Source organism: Bubalus kerabau, chromosome 6 (assembly GCF_029407905.1).
Source record: "Bubalus kerabau isolate K-KA32 ecotype Philippines breed swamp buffalo chromosome 6, PCC_UOA_SB_1v2, whole genome shotgun sequence".
Taxonomy (NCBI): Eukaryota; Metazoa; Chordata; class Mammalia; order Artiodactyla; family Bovidae; genus Bubalus; species Bubalus kerabau.
The window spans coordinates 44,276,962-44,304,037 of NC_073629.1; the positions used below are offsets into that span (position 1 = coordinate 44,276,962).

General features: G+C 38.3%; 1 protein-coding gene and 1 long non-coding RNA gene across 2 annotated transcripts in view; one reads left to right on the forward strand and one right to left on the reverse strand.

The window, feature by feature from the left end:
- The window catches only part of AGL (amylo-alpha-1, 6-glucosidase, 4-alpha-glucanotransferase), a 102,496-nt gene extending 87,002 nt beyond the window's left edge, over positions 1-15,494 (reverse strand). Inside the window, exon 1 of the mRNA XM_055584999.1 lies at positions 15,366-15,494. The gene's annotated coding sequence lies outside the window, so the exon portion shown is untranslated. The remainder of the gene's footprint in view (positions 1-15,365) is intronic.
- A 33-nt stretch (positions 15,495-15,527) lies between these two features.
- LOC129655070 (uncharacterized) lies at positions 15,528-20,284 on the forward strand. Its single transcript, XR_008715743.1, has 3 exons — positions 15,528-15,663; positions 18,588-18,811; positions 19,831-20,284. It is a non-coding gene; the product is annotated as an uncharacterized LOC129655070 (long non-coding RNA).
- The last annotated feature ends 6,792 nt before the right edge of the window (positions 20,285-27,076 follow it).

Sequence of the window (27,076 nt, forward strand, 5' to 3'; positions counted from 1 at the left end):
GTGGAGGGGCTGCCTTATTTGGTTTTTATATTCATCAGTATTTTCTGCATACTTTATTTTGTAGCAATAATATATGAATATTATTAATAGTTTTATCTTGTAAAATTGAAACTGTGTTTTCAAAGTTCCTTCTAAGGTGAATAATTTATTCTGCATATTTTGAAATATCCAGATACAGCCAATAAGGAAAAGAAGAGGAGGTAGCAAAGGAAGTACAGAGATGTGGAAAAACAGATTTTTCAAAACGGAAGTAGCACAACATCTTCTTTGGAGACAAACAGACCTCGGATTAGTTTCAATGTCTCTGAATCATAGTTGATTCATATAGAATGGAGAAAACAAGACCTTACTTGTGGGGTTGGTATGAAGAATAGATGAAATAATGAAAGCATTTAAAGTGGCATTTAGCATTTAGCAAAAATTAGGCTTTTAATTTGGCTTTCCCTGGTGGCTCCGCAGTAAAGAACCTGCCTGTCAATGCCAGAGACATGGGTTCAACCTCTGGGTCAGGAAGATCCCTGGAGAAGGAAATGGCAATCCACTCCATTGTTCTTGCCTGGAGAATCCCAGGACAGAGGAGTCTGGTTGGCTACAGTCCATAGGGTCACAGAGTCAGACATGACTGAGTGAGTGAGCATACATGTGTGTGTAAGCATGAGGCTTTTAATAAGGATAGCCTTAAAAAAGAAGGGGTGATGACTGGTTGTCTTTGCTGGATCAAAGAAACAAATGACATCATCAGAAGGTCTCTTACTCTATGTAGTATAAAGGTGAAATCAAAGAGCAAAGTCAGAGCCAAGTTTTCAGTCTAAATTGTACAAAACAGAGGAAGAGTAGGGCCTAAGAATGAAGTAAGGATCAGTTGGTATATAATAAATATTTGTTGGAAAATTTATGGAGATGTACACATATAGAGGTAAATATAGTCACGTTTCTATTGAAATGAAAAACAAATGTTGGGCTCTTAGAGCTAACATAGGAAAAGTCACTTAAAAATTCCTAAGTATTGAGGAACTTTGTTCCTAAGACTATGAACAAAGTTAGTGGAGGTGATGGAATTCCAGTTGAGCTATTTCAAATCCTGAAAGATGATGCTGTGAAACTGCTGCACTCAATATGCCAGCAAATTTGGAAAACTCAGCAGTGGCCACAGGACTGGAAAAGGTCAGTTTTCATTCCAATCCCAAAGAAAGGCAATGCCAAAGAATGCTCACTACCGCACAATTGCACTCATCTCACACGCTAGTAAAGTAATGCTCAAAATTCTCCAAGCCAGGCTTCAGCAATACATGAACTGTGAACTTCCAGATGTTCAAGCTGGTTTTAGAAAAGGCAGAGGAACCAGAGATCAAATTGCCAACATCCGCTGGATCATCGAAAAAGCAAGAGAGTTCCAGAAAAGCATCTATTTCTGCTTTATTGACTATGCCAAAGCCTTTGACTGTGTGGATCACAATACACTGTGGAAAATTCTGAAAGAGATGGGAATACCAGACCACCTGACCTGCCTCTTGAGAAACCTATATGCAGGTGAGGAAGAAACAGTTAGAACTGGACATGGAACAACAGACTGGTTCCAAATAGGAAAAGGAGTACATCAAGGCTGTATATTGTCACCCTGCTTATTTAACTTATATGCAGAGTACATCATGAGAAACGCTGGGCTGGAAGAAGCTCAAGCTGGAATCAAGATTGCCGGGAGAAATATCAATAACCTCAGATATGAAGATGACACCACCCTTATGGAAGAAAGTGATGAGGAACTAAAAAGCCTCTTGATGAAAGTGAAAGTGGAGAGTGAAAAAGTTGGCTTAAAGCTCAACATTCAGAAAATGAAGATCATGGCATCTGGTCCCATCACTTCATAGGAAATAGATGGGGAAACAGTGGAAACAGTGTCAAGACTTTATTTTTCTGGTCTCCAAAATCACTGCAGATGGTGACTGCAGCCATGAAAGACGCTTACTCCTTGGAAGAAAAGTTATGACCAACCTAGATAGCATATTGAAAAGCAGAGACATTACTTTGCCAACAAAGGTCTGTCTAGTCAAGGCTATGGTTTTTCCAGTGGTCATGTATGGATGTGAGAGTTGGACTGTGAAGAAGGCTGAGCGCCGAAGAATTGATGCTTTTGAACTGTGGTGTTGGAGAAGACTCTTGAGAGTCCCTTGGACTCCAAGGAGATCCAACCAGTCCATTCGGAAGGAGAACAGCCCTGGGATTTCTTTGGAAGGAATGATGCTAAAGCTGAAACTCCAGGACTTTGGCCACCTCATGCGAAGAGTTGACTCTTTGGAAAAGACTCTGATGCTGGGAGGGATTGGGGGCAGGAGGAGAAGGGGACGACAGAAGATGAGATGGCTGGATGGCATCACTGACTCGATGGCTGGATGGCATCACTGACTCGATGGCTGTGAGTCTGAGTGAACTCCGGGAGTTGGTGATGGACAGGGAGGCCTGGCGTGCTGCGATTCATGGGTTGCAAAGAGTTGGAAACGACTGAGTGACTGAACTGAACTGAGAAGAACTTTGAACATTTTTCTATCTCAAAAATGCCTATAGTCTTGCTGCAAAATCCTATTTTGAACTTTCCTTTGTATTCATTCTGTAATGGTCCAAGACCTCTATTGAGGCAGATGTCTTAGACTGAATAGAGAAAATCTTGTATGTTGCAAAAACAAATGAGAAAACTGCATTGATACCTTTAAAAATATTATCCCTATTACACTATGCTCTGCATTGCCTGGTATAGTGCCTGGCACTTAAAGGCATTCAATAAATGTCTACAGGAATGAAAGAAAGATAGAAGGAATGAATAACTAAATGTGCTAGAATATCTATACTTTTATTTCTGGTTTAATGAATAATTCATTTAGGCTAACTTCATCTTAAATCTTCTTTCCATTATTTCTTTTTTTTTGCTCTTGTGTAGGTAGTTGAATATTTCATTGAACAAGGCTTACAGAACTAACACACTGAGATACATTTATTTGTTTTTTTCCCTCTTTTATTTTTATTATTGTAAAGTACACATAGCATACAATTTACCATCTTAATCATTTTAAAGTATACAGTTCAGTGGTATTAAGAACATTCCTATTATTGTACAATTATCACCACTGTCTCTCCAGAACTCTTCTCATCTTGAAAAGGCTGAAACTCTATATATTCATTGAATGATAAACTCCCCATTTCTCCCCTCCTTCCAACTCCTGGCAAGCATCATTCCGACTTTCTGATTTTGATTACTCTAGATACCTTATACCGGAGAGGGCAGTGGCACCCTGCTCCAGTACTTTTGCCTGGAAAATCCCATGGACGGAGGAGCCTGGTAGGCTGCAGTCCATGGGATCGCTGGAGTTGGACACGACTGAGCGACTTCACTTTTCGCTTTCATGCATTGGAGAAGGAAATGGCAACCCACTCCAGTGTTCTTGCCTGGAGAATCCCAGGGACGGGAAGCATAGTTGTACACGACTGAAGCGACTTAGCAGCAGCAGCAGCAGCAGATACCTTATATAAGTACAATCATATAGTATCTCTCTTTTTGTGTTGGTCTTATTTCATTTAATATAATGTCCTCAGGGCTTATCTATGTTGTAGCTTATGTCAGAATCTCCTTCCTTTTTAAGGCTGAATAATATTCCATTGTATGTGTATACAATTTATTTATTCATCTGTCAGTGAACACTTGGGTTGCTTCCTCATTTTAGTGTGAATAATGCTGAGAACATGGCTGTACTAATATCTCTTCAAGACCCTGCTTTTTAATTCTTTTGTATGTACCAGAAGTGGAATTGTTGGATCATATGGTAAGTCTATTTTTCAGTTTTTGAGGAACTGTCATACTGTTTTCCATAGCAGCTTTAACATTTTACATTCTCATGAACAGTGCACAAGGGTTCTAGTTTGTTTGCATCATTGTCAACACTTATGGTTATTGATAACAGTGATCCTAAAGGGTTTGAGGTACATCATTCTGATTTGGATTTGCATTTCCTTAATAGTAGTGACGTTGAGCATCTTTGCATGTGCTTATTGACCATTTGTGTGTTGTATTTGGAGAATTGTCTGTTTTTGTCAATCTTTGAATTGAATTGTTTCTCTTGTTATGATCTCTATACTTTCTAGCTAGTAATCCCTTATCACATATAGATATGCAAACATTTTCTCCCATTCATGGGTTGCCTTTTTACTCTATTAATTGTGTTCTTTGATGCACAGGAGTTTTTAATTTTCATGAGGTGCAATTCATCTATTTTTTAATTTTATCATCTGTGCCTTTTGTGTTTTATCCATGAAATCTTGCCAAATCCAATATCATGAACTTTATGCCCTATATTTTCTTCTAAGAGTTTTGTAGTTCTATAGTTATATAAATATTTATGTGATATAGTTTTACATTTAAGTCTTTGGTCCACTTTGAATTAATGCATATTCATTAGTTATCAGTCTAACTTCATTCTTTTGGATAGAAATATCTAGTTTTCCCCCCACCGTTAGTTGAAAAGACTGTCCTTTTCCCACTGAATGGTCTTGTCATCCTTGTCAAAAAATATTTTGGCCATATGTATGAATATATGTTTCTGTGCTCCATATTCTAGTCTATTGATCTATACATCTGTCTTTATTTCTTTACCATACTATTTTGATTATTGTAGCTTTGTAGTAAGTTTTAAAGTCAGGAAGTGTGAGTTCTCCAATTTTGTTCTTTTTCAAATTGATTTGACATTTGGGGTCAAATATTTGGGGTCTCCTGTCATCCCCATATGAATTTTACGATAAATTTTTGTATTTCTAAAAAAAAAAAGTCATTGGGATTTGATAGAGATTGCATTATATCTGTGTATTACTGTGACTGATACAATATTTAACCTCCCAATCCATGAACATGGGATATCTTTCTGTTTACTTACGTCTTCTTTAATTCTTTAGCAATGTATTGTAGTTTTCATTGCACAAATCTTTTATTTCCTTGGTTAAGTTAATTACTAATTATTTATTCTTTTTGATGGTATTGTAAATGGAATTGTTTTTATAATTTTTTCAGATGTTTATTGTTAGTGTATAGAGATGCAACTTATTTTTGTATTGACTTTTATCCGGCTACTTTGCTGAATTTGCTTAGTGGTAATAGTTTTTTTCTTTTTTTTTGTAGAATCTTTAAAGTTTTCTAGTATAAGATCATAACATCTGTGAACAGAGGTAATTTTATTTCTTTCTTTTCTATTTGGATACCATTTACTTATTTATTTGTTTATTTATTTAACCTACCTAAGTGCTCTAGTGAGGACTAGTACTATATTGAATGTAAGTGATGAAAGTGGGCATCTTTGCCTTATTCTTGATTTTAGAGGAAAAGCTTCAGTATTTCATCACTGAGTATGATTTTGCTACAAATTTTTCATACATGACTTTTATTTGTTGAAGCAGTTTTTGTCTATTCCTAGTTTGTTGAATTTTTGAACAAAAGGATGTTGAATTTTGTCAAATGCTTTTTTCCTGCACCAATTGAGATGATCCTTTATTTCTTCTTAAGGATATGCATCTCCTTTTCCTTTTTGGAGTGTCACAGGAAAGGTTGCTGGGCTTGAATTTGCTATATCTCATGGCAGTATAATAAGCCTATGGCTAGTATATATAGTATGGTGCGAACAATGCTGCATTTACTATCTTTTCAAAAGTATTATTATTGCTATTATTAATTTTGTTTAAGTTTTAAATCTTTCTCAGTTATGAATTGGAGTTGATTGGACAGCTGATTTCATGGGTCTTTTGCCCAACTCAAATGGTGGAAAACAGACTTCTCAAAACAAAGCTTCCAAAATGGAAGAATGCATAAGATATCCTGACAATAGCAGTCATAGATCCATTTCTCCTACAGAGAGTGAGTTCTTGAGGGGAGAAAATATAAACATACCTAGAACTGGAGGTTGTTGTATAGTAAACAAACTTAATATATAATGTTTGTGTAATAAATCCTTAATAAAACATCTTGGAGGGTATATACATACTGTTTGTATAATAAACAAAGACTTAATACAACATCTTGGAGGGTATCAAAGAACCACAGTGTTTCCCTTGCTCTTTCTCCCCTCTCCTTTCCCCAAGAGACTGCATGAAACTTGGTAACTTTCATAGTGTTGATTTATTTTGAAATATAAAATGAAAGTATCCAAGTTCTGCAAACAGTGCAAAACTGAGCAATCATGCATTTTAATTTGACTCAGCATTGTTGAATTGAAATATTTAGACTTTGGGATTAAGAGAAGATTGCAGTTTTCCTAAAAATCCATCTCACTATTCATTACTTTCTCATTTTAAGCTTATAGACACACACATTATTTAATTCTCAAGAGTTAAGTTGATAGGCTGTCTAAGGGTAGATGTACAAACTGTAATATGAAACCAGAACTGGAGAACAGAGGTACTTTGACTAACTTTTCAATGTAGGTTTTATGTTATAGAAAGCATCACATAGTACATTGTATGAAAATAAAATTAGATGAAGAGTAATCTATGAGTGATACCTGCTTTATAGATTCTCAATTTGATGACCAATCATCAGTATAAAAATGGCAACCCACTCCAGTATTGCCTGGGAAATCCCATGGACAGAGGAGCCTGGCTGGCTACAGTTGATGGGGTCACAAGAGTTGGATATGACGTAGCGACTAAACCGCCACCACCATAACCTAATTTACCAGAACAGTTAACCAAAGTATTTCACTGATGATCAAGTAAATTCTGAGGAAAGGTCAGTGGTATAACTACAAAGGCCAATCTATTTTAATTTCCTAAGGTTTAAAAAAAGCCCTCTTCTCAATTTACAGTGACTGAGGGAGTAATTTTCCTGCTTACACAGTGATAAATGGTTTGTACATCGTGAATGCAACATAGTGGATAATCAGCAAAACTTTACATTAAATTAATCAACATTTTATAAAATTCTTTCCATGAACATAGGTAACATATCCTGTCAAGGCAAATGATTGCTTCTTTGATTGTGGAAAAACACTAATAAGCTTTCACTTTCTTTTTTTTTTTTAATGTTTTACTGGAAAGAATTTAGGTAGAGATTTAAGCATAGTAAACTTTATAACATATATGTGTATGACTGGGTCCTTTCACTGTTCACCTGAAACCATTACAACATTGTTAATCAGCTATACCCCAATACAAAAGAAAAAGTTAAAAAATATGAGAATCACTGTTGTGCACCAAGAATTAATATAGCGTTGTAAATCAATTATACTCTGAAAACAAACAAACAAGCAAATTCATAGGGAAAAAGATTGGATTTGTGGTTACCAGAGAAGTGGGGTGGAGGGGGTGTTGGGAGAGGGAAGAAAGTTAAGAGAGTAAATCCTAAGAGATCTCATCACGGCGAAGATTGTTTTTCTTTTGCATCTATATAGAATGACAGATGCACACTAAACTTATTGGGGTTATTATTTTATGATGCATGCAAATCAAATCATTATGTTGCATAACTTAAACTTATACAGTGCTTTATGTTATATCTCAATAAAACTGGAAGAAAAATGGATAATAAAATGTAACTGCCTTAGGTTTGAAAATAAAGAAATATATAAAAAGTGTGTGTGTGTGTGTGTGTGCACTTTGTCGCTCAGTCATATCCGACTCTTTGTGACCCCATGAACTGTAGCCTGCCAGGCTCCTTTGTCCATGGGGATTCTCCTGGGAAGAATGCTGGAGTGGGTTGCCATGCCCTCCTCCAGGGGATCTTTGCCCTCCTCCAGGGGATCTTCCCAACCCAGGGATTGAACCCAGGTGTCCCGCATTGCATGTGGATTCTTTACTGTCTGAGCCACCAGGGAAGCCCAAGAATACTGGAGTGGGTAGCCTATCTCTTCTCCAGAGGATCTTCCTGACTCAGAGATTGAACCTGGGTCTCCTGTATTGCAGGCAGTTTCTTGACCAGCTGAGCTAACAGGGAAGACCATAATATTTTTAGATGTTCAAGCTGGATTTAGAAAAGGCAGAGGAACCAGAGATCAAATTGCCAACATTTGTTGGATCATCGAAAAAGCAAGAGAGTTCCAGAAAAACATCTACTTCTCCTTTATTGACTACGCCAAAGCCTTCGACTGTGTGAATCACCACAAACTGTGGAAAATTCTTCAAGAGATGGAAATACCAGACAACCTGACCTGCCTCCTGAGAAATCTGTATGCAGGTCAAGAAGCAACAGTTAGAACTGCATGGAACAACAGACTGGTTCCAAATCAGGAAAGGAGTCCATCAAGGCTGTATATTTTCACCCTGCTTATTTAACATATAGGGAGGGTACATCATGAGAAATGCCAAGCTGGATGAAGCACAAGCTGGAATCAAGATTGCTGGGAGAAATATCAATAACCTCAGATATGTAGATGACACCACCCTTATGGCAGGAATCGAAGAAGAACTAATGAGCCTTTTGATGAAAGTGAAAGCCAAAAGTTGGCTTAAAACTCAACATTCAGAAAACTGAGATCATGGCATCTGGTCCCATCACTTCATGGCAAATAGATGGGGAAACAATGGAAACAGTGACAAACTTTATTTTTGGGGGCTCCAAAATCACTGCAGATGGTGATTGCAGCCATGAAATTAAAAGACACTTGCTCCTTGGAAGAAAAGCTATGACCAACCTAGACAGCATATTAAAAAAGCTGAGACATTACTTTGACAACAAAGTATGGTTGGCATAGTCAAAGCTATGGTTTTTCCAGTAGTCATGTATGGATGTGAGAGTTGGACTATAAAGAAAGCTGAGTGCTGAGGAATTGATGCTTTTGAACTGTGGTGATACAGAAGACTCTTGCGAGTCCCTTGGACTGCAAGGAGATCCAACCAGTCCATCCTAAAGAAAATCAGTCCTGAATATTCATTGGAAGGACTGATGCTGAAGCTCCAATACTGTGGCCACCTGATGCAAAGAACTGACTCATTGGAAAAGACCCTGATGCTGGGAAAGATTGAAGGCGAGAGGAGAAGGGGACGATAGAGGATGAGATGGTTGGATGGCATCACCAACTCAATGGACATGAGTTTGAGTAAACTCCAGGAGTTGGTGGTGGACAGGGAGGCCTGGCATGCTGCCATCCATGGGGTTGCAGAGTTGGACGTGACTGAGCGACTGAACTGACTAAACTGAAACATATTCCAGGCATTCTCATTAGCAGGGCTCAATCTACTGTTCAAATGTCTTCGTCCTCCTTGCTGGGAAAAGCTCAGGTGGGCAGCGACAGCTTAGAAGGCATGTGCTTTACCTGAGAGCTGAGTGAAGTACTGTGCTCACATTTAAGCCTGTGAAGTTTCCATGTAAAATGGGTGCCACTGCCTTTTATAGTAATTCCCATGTGTATTTCCATGGAATGCTGACAGTGAGTACATACTGCTTTATCAGTAATTCTGGGATTATCTGAAAAATAGCATAGTATTCTTATGACAGGTTTATGTTAATAAGTTTGATTAGCATAAAGCAAAAATAATTCAATAACTCATATAAAGTTAACAGATTCTTGTTTTCTGATGTGACTAATTTTCTGGTCTTGTGAAGGTCTATACATTTCTGTGCCTGAATGACTACATAGAAAGCTTCTATTTGGGTTCCCAGGATGTTAGATTAAGCTGGGTGTCATCAATGTGACACTTGCTATTTTCAAAGTGTGATCCAGGGACCAATTGCATTGGCATCACTTGGGAGCTTATTAGAAAAGCAGAATCTCAGGCCTAATGCTAGGCCTATTAATTAGAGTTCATTTTGTCAAGATCTCTTGGTGATTTGCAAGCACATTCAAGTTTAAGAAGTACTAGTTGTGCTTTTGTGGCTCAAGGTCATGCCTTTCCTAAACTTCTGCTTTTAGGGACCCTCTATTTTCTGCTCTTCTAGAATCTGTAGGCCATCAGCTAGCCATTTCATTCGGATGTTTTAAAAATTCCCAAACCTGTGACTTTGTCTGCCCTAAGCTGTCTTTTCTTTTTTCTTTTTTTTTTTTTTTTTACTTTTATTTGCATTTATTTTTTGCGGCATTTATTCCCCTTTTCTTTATTTTGTCGGAGAAGGGAAACTTTTCTTTCTTTGCACTCCCCATATTTTTCATCTCTTTTTACTTGATGATTTTTGTTTTTGGAAAAAAACAAAGAGCATCATTTCTAGCTTCCAGGGGACATGTCCTGTCTCTGATCAACTTGAAAACTTTTTCTCATGGCATCTCTCAATAACATCAAGGTACTGAGATTTTGTTTACTGCTGAATTTGATCAGAAAGATGAGTTGCCACTAATTTCAATATTGCATAGTTTTATGTAACTTGAGAGTAAAATAAAACCACCAAAAGGACTACTTGATAACTTACTCTGCTGCGTTCAACTTTTTAACTTTTCATATTATAGACATATTGGGCCTCAGAAATGTCATATTTATCAACAAAAGCTATACTTTCTGTGTCTTAGTAATAAACATTCTATTATTTTGTTCTAGAACTCTAAACCAATTAAGGGAAAATATTGGACATTTTCTGCTCTTGTTCTCTTAACCTTTGTTTTCTTTTTATCCATCTTTGTTATAAAAGGAAAAAACCCTCATGCTACATGTTGCCATTATGAAATTTAGGTATTTATGTGTATGTTATTTTTGTATATGTATCAGAAATCACATTTAGAAATATTCTTTCTAAATTACCCTTAAACATTTTTAGTGGTAAAGTGCCGGGAACATTATGGTTTGTTTCATAACACCTCTCTTCACTTTGAAACCATATCCTCTGTTTCTTCCTTTTCTCTAAAAACCACCCGGGTGAAGAAATAAAGTAAGAGAAGTCCGCTAAAATATGTGTACAAGCTATTGTAAATGTCATTTGTTGAATAATGTATAGAATTTCATGGCATAAGGGGCAGGATTCTCTGAAAGTAACCGCAAGAACTCATTCTTGGTTACTGAACCCCTGGACTACCTGGATGCAGGAATAACCCTTTACCCAGTGGGAAAAGTCACACTTGAACTCAGCTTCCTGTAAGACTGATGAAATTGTTTTAGCCTCTCGCAGGAACTACAGCTTTCTATGGTTTCTACTGTCCTCAGGTGCTGGGCAGCTGTTTTCACAGTTACTTCCTCTAAACAGATGACATGCAATCCAGATTGCCTGACATTTAAGTTGTGTGCATATCTCTTCCCATTATGGTTGCTGTCGTGCTTGCCCTGTAAGAAATGAGAGCAACAGGGCAGTGGGGACTCTGCCCTGGAGTACTGGACCGAGTGTCCATGAGATGGCCAAGGGCCCTTTGTACGTCTTCATGGGGAAAATGGGAAAATCAAAGGATTTGTGACTTTTCTTATTGTTGACCCCTTAAGTTTCCTCAATAAAGCTTGTTCTTAAGTATGATCATGTAAAATTCGCCCAGAGTTCTGGTGAACCTCAGGGGACCTATCTTACATAGCTCATTTACTGGTGATAATCAATCACCAGTTTGTTCTGCATTCTCTGCTTTGGGAGAGTTCCCTGGGACCTATCTTACATAGCTCATTTACTGGTGATAATCAATCACCAGTTGTTCTGCATAGCCTGCTTTGGGAGAGTTCCCTGGTGGCTTAGATGGAAAAGAATCTGTCTGCAATGTGGGAGACCTGGGTTCCATCCCTGGATTGGGAAGATACCCTGGAGAAGGAAATAGTTACCCACTCTAGTATTCTAGCCTGGATAACAGCAACCATAACACAACTAAAATAAAACATCCTTCCCTGGTGGCTCAGTAAAGAATCTGTCTGCAATGCAGGAGACCACCTGCAGTGCAGGAGACCTGGGTTTGATCCCTGGGAAATACCATGGATGGAGGAGCCTGGTGGGCTACAGTCCATTGGGTCATAAAAATTGGACACGACTTAGCGACTAAACCACCACAGAGAAAGCAGAAGCCCTTAAAAGAACTCCATCACTTGTCCCATTATCTGTCCATACTATTCTAGTTTCCTTCTGTTACAGTATAGGGGCAATTATTTTTCCTAAGGCTAACTCCTCCTCTGGTGCTTTTATTTTACCCATTCCCACCTTCTAAGGTACCTGAAGTTATTAATTATCTTTTATCTTAATATTCAAGGCTTCCCTGGTGGCTCAGCTGGTAAAGAATCCACCTGCAATGCGGGAGACCTGGGTTCAATCCCTGGGTTGAGAAGATCCCCTGGAGAAGGGAAAGGCTACCCACTCCAGTATTCTGGCCTGGAGAATCCCATGGACTATACAGTCCATGAGGTTGCAAATAGTCAGACACGACTGAGAGAATTTCACTTTCACTTTCTTCAGTTGGAGCTTTTGAAAACAGGATCAAGTGTCTCCCAATGAAGAGAAAGAAAAAGAGGAAAGGAGGGAGAGAGAAGAAATTTTTCAATTAATTTCTTCACTCCCTTCTAGATTCTGCCCCTATTTCCTCTGTTCAAATTTTTGAAAAATCATTTCTACGTGCTGTTTCTCTTTCTTTCCCCCTGGCCATTTCTGAATCTTTTCCAATCCAACTTCTGCCTACATTGCTCTATCTTCAGGATTTCTTAACCATGGCACCATTGGCATGTTAGGCCAATATTTTGTTTGCAATACCGTCCTACACATTTTAGGATGTTTAGCAGCATCTCTGGTCTTTATTCACTAGATGCCAGTAACAGCCCTCTCTGCAGCTGTAACAGCCAAAAATGTCCTCAGACATTACCAACTGACCCCTGTGACGCAAAATTGAGAATCATTGCTCTATTCCCATGGCTCCTGTTGAGTTACCAATGACTTTCATGATATTAAATCTCATTTTTTATTTGACTGATAGCTCAGTAGAATCTGACATTGTTAGCCTCTCCTGTCATATTTTTCTCTTGCCTCTATTGACAAAAGTCTCTTGATTTTCCTTTTACCTCTCAGATTGTTTTTTTCTTTCTTATTTCCTTTCTTTCTCTCTTTCACTCTTCCTTTCCTTCTCTCTCCCTCTCATTTCTCCTCCAAAGCTCTTCTTTTTCTCTTAAAAATTTTTAAGGTTCATCCCCTGTCAATTGACAATTAAATGTTGATGAAAGTGAAAGTGGAGAGTGAAAAAGTTGGCTTAAAGCTCAACATTCAGAAAATGAAGATCATGGCATCTGGTCCCATCACTTCATGGCAAATAGATGGGGAAACAGTGGAAACAGTGTCAGACTTTATTTTTGGGGGCTCCAAAATCACTGCAGATGGTGATTGCAGCCATGAAACTAAAAGACACTTACTCCTTGGAAGGAAAGTTATGATCAACCTAGACAGCATATTGAAAAGCGGAGACATTCCTTTGCCAACAAAGGTCCGTCTAGTCAAGGCTATGGTTTTTCTAGTGGTCATGTATGGATGTGAGAGTTGGACTGTGAAGAAAACTGAGCGCCAAAGAATTGATGATTTTGAGCTGTGGTTTTGGAGAAGACTCTTGAGAGTCCCATGGACTGCAAGGAGATCCAACCAGTCCATCCTAAAGAAAATCAGTCCTGGGATTTCTTTGGAAGGAATGATGCTAAAGCAGAAACTCCAATACTTTGGCCACCTCATGCGAAGAGTTGACTCATTGGAAAAGACTCTGATGCTGGGAGGGATTGGGGGCAGGAGGAGAAGGGGGAGGCAGAGGATGAGATGGCTGGATGGCATCACCGACTCGATGGGCGTGGGTTTGGTTGAACTCCGGGAGTTGGTGATAGACAGGGAGGCCTGGCGTGCTGCGATTCATGGGGTCGCAAAGAGTCAGACACGACTGAGCGACTGAACTGAATTGAACTTGTCTTCTTACTCTGCTGTTTTTCTGGGGACTCTCATCCCCATCCAGAGCTTTAATTTTCTCCTTTAGACTTCTGCTTCAAGTTATGATGAACAGGCTTCAGTGTGGTTAACACATCAATCCTCCCACCACCAGAAATAACAAAAATCTGGACATAATAGTTTATCCATAGCTTGTGAGTCTTTATCTGTACATGATACCCTTCTCTTTTAGGGGAAAAAAATCTGCTTCTGGCTCTATCTTTTGAAGTAGAAAATTAGTTCTTAGAATAATACAAAGCAAACTTCTTCAGGGAGCCTTCCTTGATTTTCCTGTCCATCTCCAACTCCCCATTATGGAGGCCCTTATTAGCCTCCATATATCTCTTTATTAATGCATAATATAGCAGCAATTTTACATTTACTTGTGTGTTAGTGAGGCCATTGAGTAGAGTTGAGTATTTAAAAGCAAGGATTTAAAAATAAATAAAAAGAAAGTGTTTTCGAGCCAAGACTGCCTGGCTTGGAATCTTGGGTCTTAAATTCTTGGTGCCTCAATTTCCTTAACATGGGAATAGTAATACAACCTATTTTAAGAGTTTTTATGGGCCTTAAATGATTTATATAATGCTTAGAACATGGCTTGGAGCATAGTAAGCACTATCACCTATAATTTTTGGAATTTAGTTTTCATCTGTCTCTCCTACATTTTGCTCATGATTTTTTCCTCAGTGTCAACACAGTTCATGAGACATTGCAGGCATGCAGTAACTCTCAGAGTCACGTATAAATAAAAATGTTTGGACAAAAGAAATGCTATATACATGTAAAGCACATTTGTATAAGTGAAAAAGTAGAGAGTCTGCATTGTGTTTTTAAAAATGATTCTATTCAATTGTTTAAATAGTCATTCACTGTTTCTATTTGTACAACCTATGCAAGAAGGGAAACAGGTAATTATTTTTAATTCTAGAATTCAAACAATATTTTATGCTGGATGAGTTCATTATAACAGAATCAGTGAAGTCAGAGACTTTCAGTTAAAATATTACTCAAATATTTCATAAGTGAAGAATATAGTCAAATTCAAATTTCTGTATTAAATACATAAGAAGTAGACATAATTTTTCATAACAAACCATGAAAATGAACATTTTAGTCTCGGAGCTTAAGGATTATACAACAAAGAATCATTTTAGGTTTTAAAATAGCACACATATCTTGTAACCAACATGTTAAGGACTCGAGTTTTTGATGACAAGGTACCAAATAAATATAAATCTGACAAGCAAACATGGCTGGCAAGCATGCATATGAAATTATTACTTTGGTTTAGAGGTTGCTGGATTCTTTGACTCATTATGAGTTATTGGACATTAATAGTTGAGAAATACCTGTGCCACATGAGCAGCGATAATTCAATGCAAACAAATCTAAACTTAAGAAGAGATATTCCTAAAGTAGTATATTGTCATTTGTATTAGCTCAGGCTGTCATAACACATCACTACACACTGGGTGGCTTACACAACAGAAATGTATTTCTCACAGTTCTGGAGGCCGGGAAGTCTAAGATCAAGGTGCCGATTAAAAAAAAAAAACCTCACCGGTTTTATTCCTGGTGAGGGCTCTTTCCTTTGTTTGCAGACAGTCATCTTCTCACTGTGTCATCACATGGTGGAGGCAGAGAGCTCTGGGGTCTCTTCCTCTTCTTATAAGAGCACCAGCCCTATCAGATTAGAGCTCTACCCTTATGACCTCATTTAACCTTTATCACTCCTCATAGGGTCTGTCTCTAAATACAGTCACACTGGGTGTTGAGCCTTCAACATATGAATTTTTGGGAGAACACCAACATCCAATTCATAACACCATTAAAAAGGAGGAGAAAATATTTTTATTGGGGTGAGTATACCAAAAACTTTCAGAAGAGGCTTTTAAGATTGGTTTTAAAATGATCTGGACTTGCAGAGATGGGGAGGAAAATTATGCCATGATCTGAATAGTGTATGTGGAAAGCAGACGGGATGTAGAATCTATGTAGGGCTAATGAGGATTTCAGAATATAGTCAAATTCTGACCGGTTTCATAGTATGTGAGGAGAAAATGAGTGAATTTCAGGTCATTGAGAAATTTGAATGATGAGTTATGGAGTTTGTACTGTATTGAGTGAGCAGCAGGAACCCACAGTTTTAAAAAAGGACTGTTAATATCAGAGCTGTTCTCAAAGAAGATTAATCTGATAGAAATGTCAAGGGGCTGAAATTGGCAGTTTAGTACTGGTTAGGAAGTTATATTAATAGTCAGGAAAGAGGTAATGAGAGCCTGAGCTATAATAGCGATAGCAAGTATTTACTCATGAGTCAAACACTGACCTTTCTCATAGGTCAATGCTCTAATGGAAAACATACAAATAAACTAGTAATTACAATATAATAGGATAAAAGCTGGAATAAGATTCAACTGACTAAAAATATATAACAGTAACATTAAACTTGTATATGCCTATAATATATACTCAATATTTACAAAGCAAAAGTGGATAAAACTAGAGGGAGAAACTGATAAATCTACAATCACAATGGAATATTTCAACATGTATCACAAAATTGATGATAGGTTAAGCAGATAAAATATTAGAAAAGATACAGAAGATTTGAATAATGGAAGTAATTATACTGATGTTGGCTCAAATCAGAGAACAATATATTCAGCAATTAGAGAATTTATATGAATGCTGTTTCTCCTTTTCCCTTTCTCAAATTCTTTTATAGTCACTATTTCCCAACTTTTCAAAAGAAATACCTCTTATTCATCCCAAATCTTCCAGGATGCATCACTCGGGATAAACAATCTTGAGAGGAACAGTCAGAGTATTGGTATTGGAGAAGGCTCTTAGAAACCTTTCATAGGCCATTGCCTTTTCCTGTCTTGTATGAATGTCTAGTAAGGGTGAGGCATGGCATTAGTAAAGGAGTAGTTTCACCCTTTAGGGGATGTTCCAAATTCAGTAGCATGGGACAGTTGCAGTGATGAGCTGTGGTTGTTTGACTACCTTACTCTTTCATACTCTCATTATTACCAAATAATGAATTACTCCTGAGGGAGTCATAGCAGAGCAACACACTCACTGGGGTAGGGGATAAAGGGGGGCAGGGAGGACCTGGTGGAGCTGGCCCTCGTGCTGAGCCCCCACGCCATAGCTATAGCCTGGCCAGTCAAAGGAGTGGAGACTCTTAAGTCTTGCCCTGGCAAGAAGCACCTCCTAAGAAAGAAAATGGGAGAAAGTGATAGATGTGGCTTAACCAATAACTGCCGATAATGATGAAACAAAAAGTAGCTCTTCTAAACTATCAGTAATAAAATGTATCAACTATATTGAGGAAAACACACTTGATTATCTATTTTCCCATGGAAAATGATATAAAAATGAATTGTCATTTGAAGAGATGATTAAAAGTATTGAGCCAATAAGTGTAGAAAAATTGTTAGAGATATGAATTAATATTGTTATTCTTATATTTTCTAAGTTACATGATGTTTGTGGAATTTATCCTTTTAAAATGTATAATTTGTCATAATTTTATTCTAATATTATTTAAGTATTTACTTTTCCACCTAATTTTTTAAATTTATAATGTATTCTTTTCACAAAGAGGTCTGGATCTCATATAAGCTTTAGACCAACAAAACCTGAATCCATCCCTAGACTTGATATGTTTTCTATTTCTCTTCCTATTTGTCTTTCTGTTTTTCCCACCATTCTTTTTCATGCTCTTAAAAAAGTAGGACCTAAACTAATATATAAGGAATGTAAAATAAAATATTAAAAAAAAAATCACCTATGATACTGTACCCTAAACTTCAGAAAACCAGTTTTATTAAATCAAGTTCTCCTTCTCTGATGTTGTTATTCTAGTTATCAGATATAAAATATATTAATATATCATAAATTTTACTAACAAAACTCATTCTCATCTACTTACGTTTAAAAATAAGATTTTTTTTTTAGTGCTATAAATATAAATGAAAAACCAGAATAGCTAAATACTGACTCATTCTAGTCATGAAGGTAATATTAATCCAAGGATAAATTAACTTTTAAACATATTAAAAAATATTAGCCAACTTAAAAAATTCGTGAATGATGCATTCTTTTTCAAATTTCTTTTACATGTATACAGGCAAAATGTTTGGAGACAACTGAGCTAGACAAATAACTATGGAAGACTGTATAAATCAATCCTGCAACTCTTTTAAGGGAGCTGCCATCTATTTTTAACTGTCCTGTTGGCAGATTTCAGCAGACAGCTGCATTAGACGGATGGAGGCTGCCTGAGGGTGTGAAGAATATTGCGTTGGCCCACTTATCTCCAGTTGTGAAACCTTTAAAAACCCTAATATTTAAAAATAAGTAATTGAGGCTAAACATTTTTAAAGTTTGGGGTGGAAATAGCTCCCATTAGTGCCATAGAACAGAACGTGGGAACCTACAGGCCTATAATAGCAGCAGTTCTGGCCCATTTCCCTCAAGGCCCTCCTTTTATTTGTCCAGAAATCCTTGTGTTCTTCTTATCAGTACTTAGGAACAGGTGAGAGTGAGGCTGGAATTGATCCAGACCACCTTTTTGGCTCTCTTGTTGATGACTCTAATGGAGGTGCTTGTTTTTAGTTCAGAATTTTTTCCTGCATAACAGGCTTTGCTTTAGGGCTGCCTAGGACCTGGAGCACCAGCAGTAGCTGATTTATAAGGGTAGTCTTATAGAAAAGGAGTCTATTCAAACTGATCATAACTCCAGAATCTTTGTTCTTTTCATTTCTTCCCCCAGTCATTTTCCCTGGGGCTGAATCTATCAGATCTACACAGGAGAGCATTGAGAGAGCTAATTGGAAAGATTGCTAAGCTTGCTGCAAGAAGCCAGAGAGGGGCATTTTATTTCTCACTTGGATGCTTGCTGAGCCACAGAACACACAGGTCTCCCCTGGAGCTGTCATGGAAGTATGGTGATGAAATTACTAGGAGAACTTGGCTTGTACCCTCTGGGACTTGGAGGTAAGCATGAATAGAGACTGGTGCCTATTTCTAGTCTAGAGATTTCTGAGGGAGTCTCTCTGGATTAGCCCATGTTTGTGGGGCTTGAGGAGACTGTGGTAGAGTATACATAAATAAAGGAGGAGACAATCCCTTGTCATATCCATTTGAAGAGGACCTGGAAGTTCTTGAGACTTCTAAGAAAAACGTTATGAGACAAAAAGGAAAACAAGAGTTGCCATATAGGAAGATAAACTTGTCCTAGTCTACCTCACGGAGAAGGCAATGGCACCCCACTCCAGTACTCTTGCCTGGAAAATCCATGGATGGAGGAGCCTGGTAGGCTGCAGTCCATGGGGTCGCTAAGAGTCGGACACGACTGAGCGACTTCACTTTCACTTTTTACTTTCATGCATTGGAGAAGGAAATGGCAACCCACTCCAGTGTTCTTGCCTGGAGAATCCCAGCGACAGAGGAGCCTAATGGGCTGCTGCCTATGGGGTCACACAGAGTCGGACACGATTGAAGCGACTTAGCAGCAGCAGCAGTCTACCTCAGTGGGGGCTAATACCTAGAATTTCCTGGTGTCTACTGCCACCATGTGGGCACTTACATTTATTGAATTCAAATGTGAGTATTTCCCTGTTAAGGCTGATCCTAAGCCAAAGTACAAAGAACTCTAAGTGTGTTTTAGTGCTCTTCGGCCTCAGATTGGCTCCTAAGTCCCCTCAAGCTCCTCTGCGCTCTCAGACTCACAAGGAGATTCCATCACTAAGTACTCTTCTCTTCTGTAGCACTCTGTTAAAATAGTACTAAAACCATGTTGCTGAGACCTCAGTGACTTTGAGCTCTGAAATCAGTTTGAGGCAGAGAAACTCTAAAATAGTCCCCACTTATCTGTTTCCCTGCCCCATGTCACCATTTTACCGTTATCGTGGGTGGGACCTGTGTCTAGCTTCTAACTGACAGACTATGGCAGAGGCGATTGGGTGTCACTTTCATAATTAAATTACATAACGCTGTAATTTCCGTATTGCTAGCAGAGTACCCTGACTGCCTCTGGACTTGAGTGCATGAAGCAAGCATCCGTGTCTGGGAGACCCAGTGAAAATGAACTTTAGGGCAACTACTGGCTGTCAGCAGGCAAGAAACGGAGGCCCCCAGTCCAGCAGGACAGAGATCGCTGACTCCTGCTAACAAGCATGTGAAGCTGGGAGCAGATCCCTCTCCAGTTGAGCTTTCAGATGAGATGCTGGAAACCTTGATTGAAGCTTCACGAGAGACCCTGAAGCAGAGGGTCTGGTGAGCTATACCCAGGTTCTGCGAGATGGTACATGTGTGTTGTTGTTAGCCACTAAATGTGTGCTAATTTGTTATAGACAATAGGTAACGAATATGCAGTTTTGTGGTTTTGCTTACATCACTCCCCTCTTCACAGGACTGCAGTATAAGTCCCTGGAGATTGTTCTCGGAAATAAATATAACTGACAATCACCACTCTGTGCTCAGAATTGTCCTTCTCCTTCCACCAAAGGTCTGTTACCTGATCAGCTTTGTTGTGCTTGATTGCTCTGGGAAAAGTTCTCTCTCAGGTGACCTTAGCTCCTCACACAAAGGGAGCTTTGTGGAGCCTGCCTATGTCGTTCCCCAAATAAGCCTGAACACTCTTAAATCCAGCAATGGTGCAGCTTGGCCTAAGCTAAGAGCTCACAATATGTCAGATAATTTGTCAATTTCCAGATGCATTATACCAAGGGTCCCCAACTCCCCCAGGGCCACAGATCAGTACTTCAGAGCAATGAGCAGTGGGTGAGCAAGAGAAGTTTCATCTGTATCTACAGCTACTCTAGTTGCAGGAAAACAAGCTCAGGACTCCCACTGATTCTCCATTATGATGAGTTGTATAATTATTTCATTATATATCACAAAGTAATAGTAAAAGAAATAAAGTGCAAAATAAATGTAATGCACTTGGGATCATCCTGAAACCATCCCACCCCACCAACCCCAGTCAGTGGAAAAATTGCCTTCCATAAAACCAGTCCCTGGTGCCAAAAGTTTAGGGACCGCTGCATTGATACTACTGTAGCTATAGTTATTAGATTGACATTAAACTTTATTCTTCATTTAAAAAATGTTTCATGCCCTGTGAAATACTTGACTATGAGTAGAAATATAATTCAAAAAAAGACACATGTACTCCAGTGGTCATTTCAGTACTATTTACAATAGCCAGGACATGGAAACAACCTAAATGACCATCAACAGAGGAATGGATAAAGAGGAGGTGGTGCATAGTAAATATGATGGAATATTACTTAACCATAAAAAAGAATGAAATAATGCCACTTGAAGCAACATAGATGGACCTGGAAATGATCATACTAAGAGAGGTAAGTCAGACAGAGAGAGACAAATATCATATGACATCACTTATATGTGGAACCTGAAAAGATGAGACAAATGAAATTATTTACAAACCAGAAACAGACTCACAGACTTTGAAAGGAAACTAATGGTTACCAAAGCAAAATGGTTGGGGAGAGGGATAAATTCAGAGTTTGAGATTAAGATATATACATAACTAAATATAGAATAAATAATCAAAAAGGACCTAGTGTATAGCACAGTGAACTCTCCTCAATATTCTGTAATAACCTATATGAGAAAAGAATCTGAAAAAGAATGAAAATATGTATATGTATAACTGAATAACTTTGCTGTACATCTGAAACTAACAAAATTATAAGTCAATTATACACCAACATAAAATAAAAATTAAATTAAAAAAAGGAAGACTATTGGATTTCTTGGATTTGACCAGACAGGAGGATAGAACTGTTTGGTAGTGAATGTGTGCGGCTCTCCAAGAAGAGGGAAAAATGATCTAGAGATCCTCAGGGCCTCTACCTTAGTCTCAATAAGGCAGATAGCCTCTGGCCTCCAAACGCAGCCTGAGAATTAGGAGTGCCCTCTGGAGCTATGAGACTGGGACCACCCTGCAGAGTCTTGGAGGCATGACTCACCCTCTCAAATCTTCCCCTTCCCTCTCTTCCCCCTACTCCCTCCACCAGCAGAGCTACAAAAGGAAGTGCGTAAGGCAGAGCATTGAACCAAAAAGGATTAGTCCTGAACTTTAAGATCTGAGGGAAATTCACCTTGCTAGATTTTGAATTTGCTTGGGATTTACCATTTTTTCCTTTTTTCCCGTTTCTCCCTTTTGGAATGCTAGTATCTATCCTATGCCTGGCCTGGCATATTTTGGAAGCTTGCCTGGTTTGGAAACTTGCCTGGTTCCACAGGTTCACAGCTGGAGAGGAGTTATGCCTCAGGATACTTGGAGACTCATACTTACTTGATTTAGATGTTATTTAGATGGCACTTTGGACTTTAGACTTTAGAATTCTTGCTGGAATGAGTTAGACTTTGGGACTGTTAGAATGGAATGAATGTATATTGCCTATGAGAAGGATATGAATTTTGAAGAGCTAGGGGTGGAATCTTTGTGTCCCATCAAATTCATATGTTGACACCCTAACCCTCAGTGTGATGGTATTTGGAAATAGAGACTTTGGGAGATAATTAGGGTTAGATTAAGTCATAAGGGTGGGGCCCTCAGAATGAGATTAGTGGCTTTACAAGAAGAGGAAGTGAGAGACTTGCTCTTTCACAGCAAGGGAAGGCCAGGTGAGGACATAGAAACAAAGTGGTAGTCTGCAGGTCAAGAAGAAGGCTGTAATCAGGAGCCAAATCAGATGGTACCTTCATCTTAGACTTCTCAGTCTCCAGAACTGTGAGAAATACATGTCCATGTATTATTTAAGCCATAGAGTTGACTCATTGGAAAAGACTCTGATGCTGGGAGGGATTGGGGGCAGGAGGAGAAGGGAACGACAGAGAATGAGATGGCTGGATGGTATCACTGACTCGATGGAAGTGAGTTTGAGTGAACTCTGGGAGATGGTGATGGACAGGGAGGCCTGGCGTGCTGCAATTCGTGGGGTCGCAAAGAGTTGGACACAACTGAGCAACTGAACTGAACTGAGTCTATGGTATTAATGTTTTTATGCAGAGCAGACTAATATAAAGAGTACAGGGAACACTTACATTATATTGCAATAGGGAGCATAAAAAATTAGAATAGTTTAGGCAGGAGAAATGAAACCAAGGAAAATTTTGTCAAGATGGGAGAAATACATGTTTGTGTGCTAGTGGAAATGAACTTGAGAGTGAATCAAGCCCCTCTCTGAGTGGATGTACTAATTCTAGGCACAGTGGAAAATAAGACTGATGATCTCTGCTGTCTTGACATTTACATTTTAATTGAAACATGATGTGTATGTGTGTGTGTGTGTGTAAGGAAGACAATGAACAAATAAACAAAAAAACACCAAATGAGTTCATATCTGAGTAATGTGAATAATACTCACAAATCAGGCTATGTGATTCCAATAAATGGAATGAGTAAGAGACTGGATGATACTAAGGATACTGTGTGGAGTGCATTTACTTCTTTATACTATAAAAAACAAAGAAGATTCTAAGAAACCCCAAGGCAAAACAGTGAAACATTAAACACTATGGAAAAGTCAATGCTCCAAGTGTGAAGCAACACAAAATTGTCTGATTTATAACAATGGGTAGAGCAGTAAGAAAAGAGAGTCTGTATTGTACATTGTCATGCTGAGTGGCACTTGGATCAAGACTTTGGAGACATAAATTAGGAAATCTATCCTGACTCTTCAATGAAAAATGTTAAAATAATAATTGTAATATAGATGTTGGTGATGGACAGGGAAGCCTGACATGCTGTAGCCCATGGGGTTGCAAATAGTCAGACACAATTGAGCGACTGAACTGAACTGAGATGTCTTTATTGTTTTCAATTTTGAAATAAATTTACAGGCAAAGCAGGCAAGACTTAATTATGGTTACAGAATAGAATGTAAATGTTATTCACCTTGACCAAGTTATTAACAGAAGACAGGAGGGGATGGGGAAAAGAATGAATATAGCATGCTAGAGGTCCTATTATCCCCATCTACTATAGGAGAAATTCAAAGGATGATGTCTGTATTTGAGACTATTAGAATTTTATATATTAAGTCACACAAGCAGCCAGTGAAAGTGAAAAGTGAAAGCAAAAGTGATAGTTGCTGAGTTCTGTCCAATTCTTTGCAACTTCATGTAGCCCGCCAGGCTCTTCTGTCCATGGAATTCTCCAGGCAAGTATACTGCAGTGGGTTGCCACAGGCTCTTCCCCATAGAACTAAAAATAGTAATATGAACTTATAGGGGGAAGAAGTGAGCAGAGTGGCAGGAAATTAATTAAAAATGTCTTAAGATATATCAAGAAATAGTAGGAAGAGTATATCATTAAGAAAAATGATATTAACCACCAGAAGAACCAAAGCAGATACATATAAAAAAGATTTTGCCCCTAGGTTTGGGAACTGATGGTACTAGACAGAAGAACACAGAATGATTGCTTTTCATTATTGTTGTTGCTGTTGTTCAGTTGCTAAATCATGTCCAACTCTTATGTGACACCATGGAGTTTGCCCTCCAGGGTCCTCTGTCCATGGGATTTTCCAGACAAGAATACTGGAGTGGGTTGCCATTTCCTTCTCCAGGGGATCTTCCTGACCCAGGAATTCAACCTGCATCTCCTGTTTGGTAGATGGATTCTTTACCACTGAGCCACCTGGGAAGCCCATTGCTTTTCATTCTAAGGCTTCTATACTACTTGGATTTTAAAAACCATGTTTTATTTTGATAAAATTTTAAGAACTAAATATGTATAAACAACTTGCTGCAATTAGAAGAATGTCTCCTTCTCTCTGAGTAAGCTGTTTACAAAGAGCTTTTCTTGGGGTGGAGTGGTGTAGGCAGAAAACCTCTGAGTTAAAACTATACCCACCATGAGTCCATCATTTCTGTAATGCTGAATTAATATCCTTATATATTACCAAATGATGTCACAAAATGAAATTTCCTTCATTGTTTAAATCCTCACATATTGTTGGTTAGAATAAAAAAAAATGGTACAGTCACTTTGGAAAACAGTTTGGCAGTTTCTTGTTAAGTTAAACATGCAGATGTAAATATTTATAGTGGCTTTATTTCTAATTGCTGCAAACTGGAAACAGCTCAAATGTCTTTCAGGTGGTGAATGGATAAACAAACTAGTATATACATACACTGGAAAATTATTCAGCAATAACAAGGAACGAACTTCTGATGTGTGTAACATGGATGAATCTCAAATAACTATGTTAAGTGAAAGATGCCAGATGCAAAAGGCCATAGAGGCTATCATTTCATTTATGTATGATATATATGATATTCTTGAAAAAGCAAATCTATAAGGAGAGAAAGCAAATTAATGATATTATGTGTTGCCCCAAAATTCCCATGTTGAAGTCCTAGCTCTGGGATCTCAGAATGTGACCTTACTGGAATAGTGTCTGTACCGGGGAAATCAAATTAAAAAGAAGCCTTTAGGTAGACCCTCATTCAGTATCACTGCTGTTCTTGTAAAAAAGAAAAATGTGGACACAGAGACATATAGAGGGAAGATGATGTAAAGAGACATAGGAAGAAATCAGTCATTTATAAACAAAGGAGAGAGGGCTGCAGCTGATTCTTCCCTCTCAGCCCTTGGAAAAAACCAAACTGGCTGACTACTTGATTTTGGATTTTGAGCTGTAGATTTTCCATTCTTTAAGAAATTCAGTTTGTGGTAGTTTCTTACAGAAATCCTCACAAACTAGTACAAATGGTTTTCAGGGTGGCAATGTTGACTAAAGGGTCACAAAGGGACTTTCTGAGGTGATGAGAACGCTCTATTTCTTGATTGTGGTGGCTACATGATTGCATATGTTTCATGCATATGTCAGAAATCACAGAACTCTACACTAAAAAGGGAAAATTACACTCTTTTTAGAATTATACTTCTGTAAGTATAACTTGAAAAAATTAATAAAAATGACATTAAAAAAGATTAATTAAAAAAATTAAATATTGGAAAAGTGACCCAGAATGTATGTATATACAAAGATGTTTATATTAATGTTGGTCATAATAATGAAACAGCAGAATGAAACACAATGTCCAAAATAGGAGATTATTTGAACAAATGGTTAAAATCAGAGACGAAAGATAAATTCTTTCCCTGACGGATCTTACATTCTAGAAAATAAGATCGCCAATACATGAATAGAGAAATAAATATATAGACATAATGTAAGGTAGTGATAAGTTCTGTGAAGAAGATAAAGCAGAGTAAGGAAGGAGAGTTAAATGGAGCTGTGTTTTAGATACAGTAGTATGGTGTTGTGGAGAAGGTGATGGCACCCCACTGCAGTACTCTTGCCTGGAAAATCCCATGGGCGGAGGAGCCTGGCAGGCTGCAGTCCATGGGGTCGCTAAGAGTTGGACACGACTGAGCGACTTCACTTTCACTTTTCACTTTCATGCATTGGAGAGGGAAATGGCAACCCACTCCAGTGTTCTTGCCTGGAGAATCCCAGGGACAGGGAAGCCTGGTGGGCTGCCCTCTATGGGGTCTCACAGAGTTGGACACGACTGATGCGACTTAGCAGCAGCAGCAGCAGCAGCAGCAGCAGTATTGTGTTGTCTGTGCTAGGTTATAATCCCCAGTTATTGCATCAAATGCTAAGCCAGACATTGCTATGAAGGTGTTTTGTAGATGTGGTTCAAGTTCATAATCAGTTGACTTTCAGTGAGAGAGATTATCCTAGATATCTGGGTGAGCATGGTGTAATGAGGAGCATGCGAAAAGAGCTTAATAGCAGAGACTTCCTTGAAGAAGGAGATATTCCAGCTATGGTGAGAGAGAAAACTTGAGAGAAATTTATTATCTCTAAGACCATGTTATCCTAGAGTTTTATTAATCAAGGAAGGGACTACAATTTTTTCTTTGTCATGATAGGTGTTTTTAATTGGAGAATAATGTAATTGGAAGATTTATGTGTATATGTGCCTGTTCTTCCCAACCTCTAAACGTTAGTGAACTCCAAAGCTCATTTTGTCAGATCTCTTCTTTTTTCCATCCATGCTCACTTTGTAGTACCAATGACTCAAATATTTTATTTTCATACATGTCTATCAACAGATAGCTTCACTTGGCTATTTTAATGGCATCTAAAACTTAAAATGTCCATCACTCAGCTCTTGCTTCCCATCCTTCAAATCTGCTCTTTCCTTTTCCCACTAATCTTCCCATCCTAATAGATGCTACCACTTCCAATTCTTCCTCTTCCC